Source organism: Meriones unguiculatus, chromosome 17 (genome assembly GCF_030254825.1).
Source record: "Meriones unguiculatus strain TT.TT164.6M chromosome 17, Bangor_MerUng_6.1, whole genome shotgun sequence".
NCBI classification, from domain to species: Eukaryota; Metazoa; Chordata; class Mammalia; order Rodentia; family Muridae; genus Meriones; species Meriones unguiculatus.
In genome coordinates, this window is record NC_083364.1 from 10,844,040 (window position 1) to 10,859,038 (window position 14,999).

At 41.2% G+C, this 14,999-nt stretch overlaps 1 pseudogene; it reads left to right on the plus strand.

Moving 5' to 3' along the window:
• The first annotated feature begins 932 nt into the window (after nt 1–932).
• LOC110541233 (large ribosomal subunit protein eL27-like) lies at nt 933–4,575 on the plus strand (annotated as a pseudogene).
• The last annotated feature ends 10,424 nt before the right edge of the window (nt 4,576–14,999 follow it).

The window sequence follows — 14,999 nt, forward strand, 5'->3', positions numbered from 1 at the left end:
ATAGGCAGTTTGGAGGCAAGAAGAGGGCTCACTGTATAAAGGTGTTTGCTACATGAGCCTGATAGGCCGAGTTTGAGTTCTGGAACCTATGTGTTCCGTGATGTACCTCTATTGTCCCAGCACTCCTAACACGAGATGGGAGGAGGAGTCAGGAGAACTGGCTGCAAGCCTGTGGGCCAGCTGGCCTAGAGTATGCTGTGCATCCAAAATAAGTGAGTCCCTCTCCACAAGATGGAGGTCAATAACTAACCCCTAAACATTAACTCCTCACCTCCACACACGTCACACATGTGCACACACACACACACACACCACACACACAAATAAGTAACTTTTAAAAGCATGAGGAAAAGAAAGAACGAGGTCTTTGCGTTTCCCTGTGTAGTAATATTATCAACGTTACAGGCTGGTATTTACAGCCAATAGGTACATGGTTACATGCATGGATCTCGATTTCCACACCAGTCTTAAGCATTTTACTTTACTTTATAGAAGAATTAATACCTTAATAGTCTGGCAATGCACTAGTCCTCAACTCTGATTCAATCTTGATTTCTATCTTGATTCAATCTTACTACACCTGAAATGATGATTAAAAAAAAACAGTATATCATTCCTGAGCTGAATTCCAGCATTCTTGCATACATTTTGTACTAAATACCTATAAATGCATAATAAATTATTAGTGTATGTGTAAGTTTTTATATGTATATGTATACATATATTCATGTAGATACATTTATAGTTTCAAAACTTTTATCAACAAGGTTGTAAGACTATTCCACGCCTACTCTTACCCACAAACTCAGAGCTCTGTGCTATATATAGCTACATTAGTTAACTTTCCCGTACTCCAACTGAATATCTGGAATTGAGTGGCTTCATTTTTAAAAAGAGGTTTACGTAGCTCATGGTGTCAGAGGTGCAAGGGCATGGCGCCAATGTGTGTCCTGCTGTGCTTCGGCCTTCACGCTGGTGACGTCACTGTGATGGGACAAGCGGAAGGCGGAATGTCTGAGAGAAGGAGAGGGCACAGGCCAGTTTTTTTAATAAGTCTTCTCTCAAGAGTGCCTCACAAGCCCCACAAAACGACCTTAGTTCACTCCGATGACCTGAGGACATCCTAAAAAGCCTGATCTCTTAAGAATTCTACCACTACCCCATCACCATAGGGAGGCCCACGCCTCTAAGATGTGAAATCTTGGTGCACAAATTGAAACCCTATCCAAACCACACCAACACTGTATCAATGAAATAAGAAGGATTCCGTTGCTCTTCGTCAGTAATGCTGTGCAGAGAAGACAGCTGAGCTGTCACTTCCAAGAAGCAAAGAAGGGCCCCGTTGTAATGGATATTGAGGGTTGCTGATGTGTTGCCTATGAAGCCACTCCCCGAAACAGAATCTTGCAGTGCTAACGGACTGATCTGGGTCTCCGTACACAAGCTGCCAATGTAGGTTGGTCTGAACCCTGTGTTTCTTCTGGGTTCAGCTGTGCTCACTAACCTGGCTCTCAGCTGATCTGGAGAGCTTCCTAACAGAGTTAGTCAAGTGGGCTGGCTCAGTCATAATGTCACAGCAATGGCCGAGAACAGAGATGTAAAGGCAGTTGAGGTGCATGCTTTCCAAAGTTCTTGCATTGTGTCTGCTGCCCTTCCACTTCTCAAACAGTGAGCTCTGGTGTCTGTGCTAACCAAACCATTGTCACAGTGACATACAGACATTTTCAAAGGTCCAAGCACTGGTTACCTTTTACCGGCAATTTGTTTTTAGAAAAGTGACTATGAAATGTTTTCTAGCAAGAAAAAAAAAATAGAAAACTGTAGAATGTAGCAAATAATCATAATAAAAACAACTAAACAAGTAACTACATCATCTCACCAGCTGACGAGAGAGCGAAAGCAGCAGGCACAGAAGCTATGAATTAAAGTTCAAAACACTTGCTAAATCTCAGGTTTGAGCTCTGTTCTAATTACCATTCAGCAAGAGTCATTCCGTGTTTGATAAGTTGTCAAATAGCTGTTTAGATCATACCATAATTTTGCCAACTATAATTCATTGATTGCAACTTTAGAATTTTAACTATATTTAAATTTGTGTTAATTCAGGTATCTCATTTTTAAAACACTTACATCCTATCCAGCTGATCTTCATTTAAGTTTTAGTGAATCAAAAAGAGAGGACGAAATGTGTCTGACATCAAACCATATGCTTGGTTAACATTTTAGAAAACAGTAACCTAAAAAAAATCTATAAGCAAACATTTTATAATAAAATTCATAATTTTTCAGACATTACATGGCAAGAACAAGATCAATAAGCTTTTTGCTCTGAATGAAACAGCAAAACTGAGAAACATTTCAATGGAAGCGAAAATGTGGCTGCCTTGTTAAAATCAGCAGAGCCTTTCCTTGGTCTCTCTGCCACAGGGGCTTGATGCGTACACAGCTTTTTCTGTCACCCACTACTACAATCTTAAAAGCCAACATAACCCTCTGCGTTTACTTATTATTATGTATTTATTCGTTGGGGGTGGGGGTGCAGTGAAGCATGGTTGGTCTGTGGCATGGGTCTGCCTGGAATTTGCTATATAGACCAGGCGGGTCTTGAACTTACGACAATTCCGCGTCTGCTTCCAAATGCTGGGATTATAAGTAGGAGAGGGTTTACCTGGATTTCAGTAATTAAGATCGTGAGGAAACAGAACACAATATTTCTGAATGAGCACCAAACCAGGATGTGATGTGTCATGGGTGACCTGCTGGGAAACTAAATGACGAGAGTTCACCTTGTCAAAGGTCCAAGCAGCTCCAACAGCCACGTATAGGTTTCCAAGGTCAGCAGCAGTTAGCCCTCGAAGGCCAAAGGCAGCATCTCCCTGCCCCCTGGTGTACTCTGCCTGGAGCTGGTAGTCAGAGTGTTGGCTAATCAACTGCATGCTAAGGAGGCGATGTGTCTGTCTGATAGCTGTGAAAGAAGACAGCCTTGCAATATGGAGCAAGACACCCCGCAAACTAGGTCCACAGCCTTCTCAGATACTGTAGCAAGAAGCTGCTATTTCTTTATGGTTTCCATTTCAAAGAGATGGCTCCTGCACTCCTGAGAAAGATACCAATGCATCAGTAAAACTGACAAAAGTCTATTTAGTACTCAAGGGTTAAATTTTAAAGTAGTGGTTGAAACAATGCCTAATATTAAGAGCCCTGTTTAGGTTCTTTCCATGCATGGTCCTTGGTTTTTTGGTTTTAAATTTATGTATACAGTGTTCTTCCTGTATGTATGCCTGCAGGCCAGAAGAGGGCACCAGATGACATTATAGATGGTTGTGAGCTACCATGCGGTTGCTGAGACTAGAACTCCCTTAGTCAGAGAACACAGCAGCATGCCTCCATTCTGAAAGAGAATGCCACACATCTGAAAGTTTCATTTCAGCCTCTCAAGTTTAGAAAACTTATTTGCAATTCAAATTCAGACGTAGAGAAAGTTTCACAGTCCTGTCATTTTTAGTAATTGCTTGGTTTTCACCCAACACAGACCTATACTGCAGATTCAAGGTATGATAGAACACAAAGCATCCAGTATTTATCAGAAATCAAATTTTCTATACTATATACCAGTTTGTCTCCAACCTCAAACATTTAAAAATTGTACCAAATTGACATAGATTTCACTACTATAGAATTGGGTTTTTCACTCTACATAGAACAAAATGTAAAAAAAAAAAAAAAAAAAAAAAAACCTCAGTGTAAGTCATTAGCTGTGGAAACAAGTTACACCTGAAGCAGATGTAACTTTGTATTCCCCTTTCGGTGACTAAGGCAAAACCAAGCCTCCGGTGAGTTTTGATACATTGATTCAGTTCGGTTCCACTTGAAAGGCCGCCATTTGTGCAGGCCATCTTTCATTAAGAAGGACGGTGCTTTTAAGTGTCTTATTTGTGGCTATGACACAGTGCCTATCACATGAAATGTCAGTAACTAGTTATGATTATCATGATCACTGCTTCAGCACAAAAATGTATAAGCTAACCTCACTATAAAAGTTGCAAATCAGTTTGGAAATGATATTTAAAAGTAATTCTTAAATTAGCAGACAGCTTAATTAAAACTTAGCAGCCTGCACAGCCGAAAACAATTTAAAACTCGAAAGCTGCCTTTCTGCTGGGTGCCAGCTGCTTGCTGTTGAAATGGCAAGTTCATGAAACCTGGGAAAGCGGTACTTTCCTGGCTGGATGACAGTCAGGACACAAAGCGTCATTGTGAAGAATATTGATGATGGCATCTCAGACCACCCTTACAGCCGTGCCCTGGTGGCTGGAATTGACTGCTATCCCCAAAAAGTGACAGCTGCCACAGACAAGAAGAAAATCGCCAAGAGATCAGAGATCAAGTCCTTCGTGACAGTTTATAACTGCAGTCACCTCATGCCTACAAGGTGCTCTGTGGACCTTGGACAACAAGGATGTCTCTAGAGACCCAGCTCTGAAACACAAGGCCAGGCAGGAGGCCAAGGTCAAGTTTAAGGAATGATACAAGACAGGGAAGAACAAATGGTTTTTCCAGAAGCTTTGCTTTTAGGAATATTTTTGTTTCCATCATTAAAAATTTTTTTAAGGAATTGAAACTCATATCCTAATCCCCTTCCTAAATTCAAGATATATTTGGAGCCAAAGTACTTTAGCCAGGATTGTCTATCTATTAGATTTTACTTAAGACACTAAAAAGCAACTAATAGCATCAAAAGCAACTAATAGCAGAACTAATTCTTCTTTGAACCCCAAGAACCAATATGTCACTAAGCCAGCTTTTCCCACCGAGGCACGGGCAGCGTCTCAAGTGTGCTCTGGAACGCTGAGTGTCTGCTATGAAGGAGCAACTGCAGATGGCATGCCAACACACTGGTTTTGTTTCCCACACTTGCTCTCCACTCCTGTTCCTGATCCATTTCTGCAAGGAAAGGAACACAGAAGAAGAGGAGAGAGGAGAGAGGGGAGGGAGAGTGTTAGATGAGTCCTGACAGTTTAAGTTTTCTTGAGGAACAAAAGTAAGATGACATGAGTTTCAACAGGCTCGTGAAGTCTCGGGATTGTTTACTTAATAAAACAAGGTGAAAAGTTGAGTCTCTGGGCAGAAACAAAAATGACAAAGAAGGCCCCAGAAGTTTACACGCTGGCTGTTGTTAATAAAGAGTGTGACTGTTATGTTCTCTGGTGCAGTTCCCTGGCACCAGCATCTCTACAAATGGAGTCACTGGGTTCTTTCCAGGAAAAGTTAGTTCATCCTTTCAAGACAATTTCATAGAGAAATTGCTTAGAAATTCTGTCAGGAGAGAAACAAGATCTTTGCAAGATGGAGGGTGTCTGAAGACGCAAACCACTGGAGCCATCACCAGTTGCAGTGGTCTGTTAACAGAGGAGAGGATGCTTTGCAAATCACTGAAATACACAAATACGGCATCCTTTATAACAGTGGTTCCTCCTGCTGTGGTGACCCCAACCATAAAATTATTTTTGTTGCTACTTCATAACTGTCATTTTGCCACTGTTATGAGCTGTAATGTAAATGTCTGATATGCAGGATATATTTTCATTGTTGAGAGCTGCTGTTCTATAGGAAAAAAAAAAAAAAAACAAGTGCAGTAAAGTCCGATTCTAACAAAACAGTCCCAGTGAGAAGAAAAAAGTCCTAAGACCACCATGAATGCCTGTTTCTCAATACCAGGGAAGCAGAATTATAACAAAACAACGAGGTCAACGGCAGCAATCTACACAATGATTCCATATTCGCAGGGTATTCTGCACGCTTATTCTGTTCCTTTCCCAATTTCAGCAGTATAAACACGGTTTGCCCCCACGTGGAAAAGAAATGCGAAGGCATGTAGAATAAGGATGCCACAGCCTGATGAATAAGCCCCGGAACCTATGTAGCTGAACACTAGAAAACACCTGATCTTCCCGTGTGGCTAGGTGGGTTGAGTGATCGTCAACATAACATGCAGGAATCTGAAATATTTCTATAAATCTCTGTGGGTCACATGACTTCCGCGTGTTTCATTGACCAAAACACAATCACATGGTCATGTCTAATGTTAAGGACAGGCAAGAAGTTAAGTCCAATACCCAAAAGAAAATAAGATAGAAGGAATCTAACTCTGTTATTGAACAACGTTTTCATGCTCATAGAACTAGTGGCTACGGAGATGGCACTTGATCGGCTCAAGCCAAACGCAAGATGACAAAGAACAAAAACGTCTTTTTCCTTGTGGGACGTATATGCTCTTTAAATCCTTTATTACACACAAAGGCAAGGTTTTGATTCTCCGGCATCTAATAAAACAGAAAGGTGTAAGCTATGAGTGCTTGTAAAGAGTTGGGGGTGAGGAGTAATGCCAGGGTGAAAGTCTATAGTTGCTGTAAAGAGTCAAAGGGAGCTGTTTGAGCAAGGTGGTTAACAGGCAGGGAGTCTGAAGGGCAGGTGTGGGTGAGGGGAACAAGCCCAAGACAAGGCGCTGAGAATAGATGTCTTAAATGGCTATAAAGACTGCCTGGGGCTGGAGGACCCAGGACGAGGTTTATCTGACTCACTGGGCAGAGTGAAAACAACACAGCACTGGCCTTGGGCAAGAGCCCACTGCCTGCATCACGCCCCCGTGGAGAAGCTACAAGTGGGCAGGAAGCGGCCGCAGGAGGAAGAAGCTCCTCAGAACAGAGAAGCAGGGTGGCAGTAGGGGGAAGCCTTGGTCCTTCTTCTTCCTCGTTAGCTTGCATTAGTCAATTAGCAGGTAGGTTTGATCAGGATATTTTCATTTGTGTCTACAAAGCAGCTTGATCACAGTCTTCCCCAAACTTACCTCTTTGTGATACAATGGGTTCAGTTAGAGTTGCTTACAGGGGTCTAGGTGACAGGATGCACAGGAGCACAGACACTGCTTGCCAGTGGGTACGTCCCTGAGAATACTGTCTCTCCTCTAAGTTCCGCCAGTTCCTCAGTGATGGGCAGAGCCTCTGGGGTGGAACCTCATAGGCCCAGTTTTATTCAGGACTTGGGCAGGTCATCACTGTCACAAGTGCATGACAAGGGCGGTGTCCTGCCCAGAAGGACACCTCCTACCCCCTCCTGCATTCTTTCTGCCCACTCTTCTGAGAGCCTAGAGGGGGCCATAAATGCCCACATATGGTTCACCTTGTTAACAGTCACTTATCCTTAACACTTAACATTTATTCTCCCCTGCAGTCACAACTGCCTGCTGCAAAAGGAAGCTTCTGAGCGGACACAGGTCTAACACCAGCATTAACACGAATCTGTGGGCAGAGATACAAACATTTAGAAAGAAACTAGACGGGAATATTGTGTCTATTTAGCAAATTAAAAAAATAAACAACAACAACAACAACAAAAAAAAACAGCGCTAGCGCCTTCAAGCCTCTAGGCCCTGCTCAGCTGCTGTTTTCTCATCAACTTTTCAGAGCCCTGGAAACACCCTGCTGAGGAGCAGACCTCAGATCCAATCCATGTTTTTTAACTCATAAATAATACACTTCTACCAGACCTACGTCATGCCCATGAGGAAGCATTTTCCCATCCCTGAGGGCAAAGCACCCACCACCTAATTGTCTTCCTCTAGGCCAGTGTTTCTCAACCTGTGGGTTGCAGCCCTTTAGGAGATCTCCTAAGACCATTGGGAAACACAGATATTTACATTTTGATCCATAATAGTAGCAAAATTACAATTATGAGGCAGCAACAAAAATAATTTTATGGTTGAGGATCACCACAGCATGAGGAGCTGTATCAGAGGGCCACAGCCTTAGGCAGGTTGGGAGCTGCCGCCACCTCTTAAAGTCACACCGTCTTGGAGCTAGAGAGGTGGCTCAGCAGTTAAAAGCACCTTTTGCTCTTGCAGAGAACCAGGGTTCGTTTTCAAGCATTCACAGTGGCTCACAGCATTCATAATTCCAGTTCCAGGGGATCCCACCCCCTTTTTGAACTCTGTGGGCACCAGGCACAGCTGTGGTACACATACATACATACATACATACATACATCATACATACCTACAGGAAGGTAAAACGTTCAAACAAATAAATGGTTCCACCACTCTCCATCACACTGAAGACCAGGCTCCCAGGACGTGAAACCTTTTCTAGATAAACCACATCCAAATGAGAGCAGGAAGTAACTTGACCTTATAATAGACCATATCAGCCAATTCTGCCTTCATATTCAGAGTAAATGTTTTTGGTTTTCAGCAGGAAGTTGAACTGACTTAATTTGTTCATTGAAAGTATTGATCTTGGGCATTCTGTGTTTTCTTTTCTTCTCTTGTCTTCTTTTAAATAGCAGGTTAGCTTCCCCTGTACCGAATCACTTTTCTTTTATAGTATTCTAATGTTTGGGGGGGAGGGGTGTTGCTGTTTGGTGGAGATGCTCTCTTGTTTTTTTTTTAAGACAAGGTCAAAAAAAAAAAAGGATAGGCCAGTTTAACCTCAACCTCCCAATCCTCAGGCCGTGACCTCTGAGGGCTAGGATTACACAAAGGGCACGTGAGTCCTCCAGCCATTTCCAGAACCTACTGGAAAAAAGAAACAGCATTCTCTCGTTATAGCTGAATGTTCCGGACAGTCAAAATGGGGAAACTGAATGGGAAGAAAATTTCTCTAATTTTGTTGTGATTATCAAAACTGAATTTATCATTTTTGTGTCCTTCTAAATAAATACTGCACTGCCCTGGAGAACGAAAAAAAAAAAGTCTTTTTGTCATACTTTGGCAATGGAAATACATTAGTCATTTGGGTCATGGCTGAGTGATTCAGAAATGACCCAAACTAGATTGTATGTTATATTCACACTGAGCTGCCTGATTCTTCATCATTTGCATATATGTATGTAGGAGGAGGATTCCTGAAAGTTCAGGGTCCGCCTTCACTACAAAATGAGTTCCAGGCCAGCCCGGGCTATAGACTGGGACCCTCCCTCTCTCTTTCAAATAATAAATTAAAAAAAAAATGACTGTGAAACATTGTCTCAAAATAAGAAAGAAAAGCAAAACAAGTTAAAAGTAAAAGTAATGCATGCTTCTTGAGGAAAAAGCAAAACCCATGAGAAAAACATTAAAAAAGAAACATTATGTTACGATTTGCTCTTTTAGGTAGCACGGGGTTGAATATTTGAGGATGAATCTTTGGATCACTTCACTGATTAACTGTTTTGGAATTCAGACAATAAAGTTAAATTCGGGAGAATCTCTTCATGTGCTGTCAAACTCTCATCCAAACACGTACCAGTTTCTCAGCTTCTCTGCATGAGTCAATGACAGCTGCTTCAAATGTCCCCGACTATATCTGTCTTTACATCAACAAGCACGGAGAAAGCACAACTTCTCAGAGTCTGTAGAACACAGAAAAGCTTTTTGTTTTGTTTTGGTTTTTTTTTTTCTAATGTCTTGAGATGCTCCATTAGATGACTGGCTTATAGGTCTCTCTGGTTTCATAATAGGTCCTCAGAGCTATCACTGCATCTTTTAGGACAGCATCTCAAGACATTAGAAAAAAAAAAAAAAAACCCAAAACAAAACAAAAAGCCAAAGCCAAAAGCAGAAGGAAAGCATAAAAATCAAGGCTGAAATTAATGGATGGATAATAGGAAGTACCAATGCAGCAAATAAGCATCCAATGTGCTGCTTTTGAACTGAATTCAGTAGCATATTCAAAAAATCACATGTGACATGGTATACTGGCTTCATTCCAGATATACAAGGGCAGTTCATTTACAGATTAGTAGACATAGTACAAAAATATGAATATAAATGCAATTAGTGTCAAAAATCACATAATCTAGGATGCAGAAAACACTTCTGACAAAAGTCAACGGCCCTTCATGATAAAACACAAGATAAAATACATTAGAAGATGTATTTTACATATTAAGCAGAAGGATCACACCTCAGATAATAAAGAACATAGATGATAAATAGAGCCAGCATTATACTGAAAAGACAGAAACTGAAAGCATTCTCCTTAAGATCAGGAATAAAATAAACATATCTGCTCTCTTCACCCTTACTCAGTACACTGCTCTCAGGCTCAATGAAAGCAATGTGGCAGTTTGAGAACCGCCCCACTAGGCTTATATGTTTGAACATTTGGTCTGCAGTTGATGGGACTGTAGTGGAAAGATTAAGAGGTGTGGTCTGTGGGAGGAGGTGTGTCACTGGGCTTGGCTTTGAGGTTTCAAAAACCAACACCAGGCTCAATCTGCTTCTCTGTGTGTGTCTGTCTATCTATCTATCTATCTATCTATCTATCTATCTATCTATCTATCTATCTATCTATCTATCCATCCATCCATCCATCCATCTGTTTATCTATCTATCTATCTATCTGTCTGTCTGTCTGTCTGTCTGCCTGTCGGTCCATCTATCTGTCTGCCTGTCGGTCCATCTATCTGTCTGTCTGTCTGTCTGTCTGTCTGCCCGTCAGTCCATCTATCTATCTATCTATCTATCTATCTATCTATCTATCTATCTATCTATCTATCTATCTATCTCTTCCTGCCTGCTGCCTAGGGATCCGGCTGTAAAGCTCTCAGGTACTGTTCCAGTGCTATGTCCATCTGCTTCTCACAATGATGATTATGAACTAACCCTCTAAAATTATAAGCAAGTCTCTAATTAAATGATTCCTTTTATAAGAGTTGCCTCAGTCATGATGCCTCTTTGCAGCAATAGAATAGAAACGAGGACAAGAAATAAGGGAAGATTTTTTTTTTAATGTATAAAGAAGGCTGGAGAGATGGCTCCACAGTTAAGATCATGTAGAACTTTTTACAGGGTTTACTGTTCAGCAAATTAAAGAAGAGAGAGTTTGTTGTGGCTCACAGTTTGAGAGCATGGTCCACTACAGCAGAAAAGTAACAGCAACAGGAATGTAAAGAAGCTGGTTCCCTTGCATTGCCCTTCCAGAAGCAGGAAGACATGGATGCTGGCGCTCAGGATCTCACACTAAGGAATGATGTCACCCACATTCAGGGTGGGTCTTCCCTCTTCAGTTAAACCTTTCCGGAAACACCTTCAAACTGTGCTTTCATAGTGATTCTAAACCCAGTCGAGCTAACAATGAGTACTAGCCACAATGACACCCACATTTACATAGCCCGATTCACAACAGCCAACTACAGAACCTGCCAACGTGTCCTGTAAGGAAATCTTGGGAAAAAAGATATGCTTGAGTATACTCAATGGAGCATTAATCATTAATCATCCCTAAAGAAGAGCAAAATCATGTCTTTAGCAGGGGGAAAAAAATGGAGATTGTAATGTTAGGGAAAATAAACCATATTTTCCATCTATAAATAAACCAGGAGAGTATAACATTTTTCTCATACATGTAATAAAGAGGATAAAAGCACATCGAAGTAAAAGAAGACAGTGATAAATTGATGGCTCAATGCTTAAGAGCACTGGGTGTTCTTCCAAAGGACCTGGGTCCGATTCCAGCACCTACATGGCAGCTCAAACTGTCTGTTACTCTGCTGCCAGCTTATCTGATGCCCTCTCCTAGCCTCTACAGGCCCTAGGCATGCATGTGGTGCACAAACATGCATGCAGTCAAAGCACCCATACACACGCAATAAATATTAAAGTTTTTAAAATTGAAGTAGGATGGGCCAATTGGGGGACAGGAAGGGAATTGGTGGCAGGCGGGAAAGAAGATAAAGGGATGGCAATGAATGGGTGTGTATGATCAAAATGCACTGTGAAAACATCACAGTGAAACCCATTATTTTATAGTTATAAATTATAAGTAAATCAGTAATAAATGTTATTTAATAAAAGTAATAACCAAATTCAAAGAATAAAGTAAAAGTGAGCAAAAAGATTAATGTCCATGAGATAGTAATATCCTTTATAATACTGGACAAGCACTACACACATACACAGTCCAAAGAACCATAAGTGGACAATGTGTATGAACATTCAAATGGCAGGGGATAACAGACAAGCAACATAAAAGAAAAGCCTTAAATCTGCCTGTAGTGAAGAAAACACAAATTAAAGTGAGTGTGGCCCATTCTTCATCCTCGCTCTCAAGGGGGTTGTACAAAGTGTTCCTGACACAAACTCAGAGGAAAGTGTGATTCTGAGTATGGCTAAAGTTTGCAGCATTTCAGCCCTAAGAAAAACAACTTTGCAGGCTATTAAAATTAAGGCTGTATATAATCTGTAACCCAGCAATTGTACCCCTGGGAGCCCACGTCATAGATGTAAGAGTGAGTTTGTGAAGGCATGCTTGGGGAGATGTTTATTGCAACATTAATCAAGAGCTTAGGCATGGAAACAAAATGCCTCTTGTTAATAAATGGCTGCGCAACATCACCCGACAGGCTTTTATATCGGCCTGATAAGTAACAAAGCAGTATGTCACATGACTCAAAGCAATTCCCAGAAGGTATGATTGAGTCAAAAAGCAAGAAGCCAGAAGTTGTACATGAAATTATATGTGTGGAGAGGAAGATGGAGAGGAAAAGCTCCCCATATTTAGAAATCTTTGACATTTGAACACCAGGGTGCTGAGTGAGCGCAAATAAAACCTAAGTCGATTCATCAGCCTGCTTTCTAGGATTGGCTGCACTGATTCATGCTGTCACTACCAGCTATCCAAGAGACAATGGAGAACTGATGTAAGGAATGAAGAAGAGGAGTGAGAGAGAAAACCAAGCCCAAACAGGAATGAAAGAAAAAGCAGATTGGTGTTTTGAGGTCTATGGATTGTCGTACTTGTATGAAACTATATGTATGAAGGTAATCTTTTAATATATAAAACTCTCCCATGAATATCTTACTTAGAAGTAAATACATCTGTTGTAGTTAATTTTAAAAAAAATGAAAGTTAAGACTATATAAGGTTTATCATTAGCCCTATGATTATCACAGTGGTATTTTCTAACCCGCGCTATCACTAATAATAAGACAATTTTATAATTGTCTTATTTACCTTGGGCCGGGCAGATATTTCTACGTACACTGTCTGAATAGCCTCACCATCCACCTCCCAGCCCCCATCCAATGCCAGCCTCCTTAACCAGCCTATCCTCCATCCATTATCTTACAAATACGTGCTTTTATTCTTCATTTGGGCCTTTCACACCATTATTGGAGTCCTTCCTCCCAGCCCCATGTGGTTTCTTCTCCAGGCTACCCCATTGTGGGGTCCTCCTTCTTCTCTTCCAGTTTGTCTCTCCTGTGGAACCTTAGCCATGCCAACCCCATTCTGCCCTGCCCAGGTATAGGTCATTTAATGAACCAATCAAGCATAATGTTTTAGGCAGGTGTGCACAGACAAGGATGGGTATATCTGGCGGGCCGTAACCAGGTCCTGAGTACCAGTAATTAGCATGAGACCAGCCTCCAACATACATCCCTAAAAGTTGAGGCAAATCCAATACAGCAGTACGTGGCTATAAAATGGCAAACAAAAACATAAAGCAGACTAGAGAGACTGCTCAGAGGCCCAAGTAGTCACCACACAAATGAGAGGGCCAAGATCAGATCCTCAAAACCTACATGTACGCAGGGTGGGTGCAGCAACCCAGCCTGAACCCCTGGCATAAGCAGGCCAGCCAGACTCACCTCCCCTGTGAGATCTGGGTTCAAGTGAGTCAGTGAGAGAAGAACTGAGCAACACTCCTGACATCAGCCTTAAGTCTCTATGTACGTACAAAGAAGCGTGTGTCCACACCCACACACGTGTGTCCACGTATGTGAACAAACATATAAACACACATGCACCTTCACTTGAGGAAGAATGTATGTAGAAACCACAATGAGGGAGAATTTTATAGTCTTATCTCAAAGTTATTAAGTGGGTCAAGACTCACATATAAACTGATCACAGTTTATCATGTCTGAGCCAACACCCTGCTTATGACTATGTTTAAAAACGAAACTGTTCAAAACGTTTTTATAGGAATTTTACAATCATGTTCCACGGAAGGAAATATGATATAAAGTTTCCCAAAGTAGGTTAGATCTCTGAAGAAATCTTTAATAAATGTACTTACAAAGCAAAAGAGAAATGGCATTAACAGGACTAATTTTAACACGCACAATTTATAGCCCGTTCACAAAGATTAAATTAAAATGGTAATTACAAATTTCAATTATAAGATTTAGGTCGAGACAGGCCCCGGTTTAATCAAAAAATTATGTTTAGACTTTCTGTGTCTGAGTTAATTGATATTTTTAATGGAGATGCCTTGCCACATAAGATATGATAGTAATAAAATTCTGAACAGAACTCAAGCTACATAATTCTTTATTTTCAAAATTACATGTCTGGTTACTGAACATAATTTGAAAAGATGCTGGCACTGAGAATGCCAGCAGAGCGTTATAAAGAGCAGAGCACAGTGTGCATGTGAACCTATGGAGCAGAGAGGCTTTGAGAGGGGAAGCCACCGTGAATGGAATCCACAGGGTCCATTTATTAAGATGGTGAATTTAGGAGCAATAATACAGTTAATTCCCAAAAACTTGCTTTCAACTCCCCCGTGTTTCAAATATCCATTTAGACAACACATGCCTCTAGGATCGTGCTTACTTAGAAGTAGATGTTACAAAACAAAACAGACAGCCGCAGACATCTTTGCTGCTACTCTGTCATGGGAAAAGCATTCACTCACCTAACTTAGAAGACTCAGAACAGGAGTCACAGCACCACCATAGACAAGAGACATTGATCCATTACATGACAGAGAATTTTTTTTTTTTTGCCTGATAATTACCTTGATTTTCTCACTGCCACCCTGAAATGCAAACTGGAAATCGACTTGTAGGTAAACAAATAGGGAAGGAAGTGGCATCATGTGAAGCCAAGTCCTGTACACACAATGAACCTCCCTGGAGACAGATATGCCAAGAGCATCTTGTTTTCTCTGGAAAGTAAACAGGAAGTAGAATTCAAGTGTCACTGGCTTCCTTGCTAGGGGTTTCTGTAGGCCGTCAC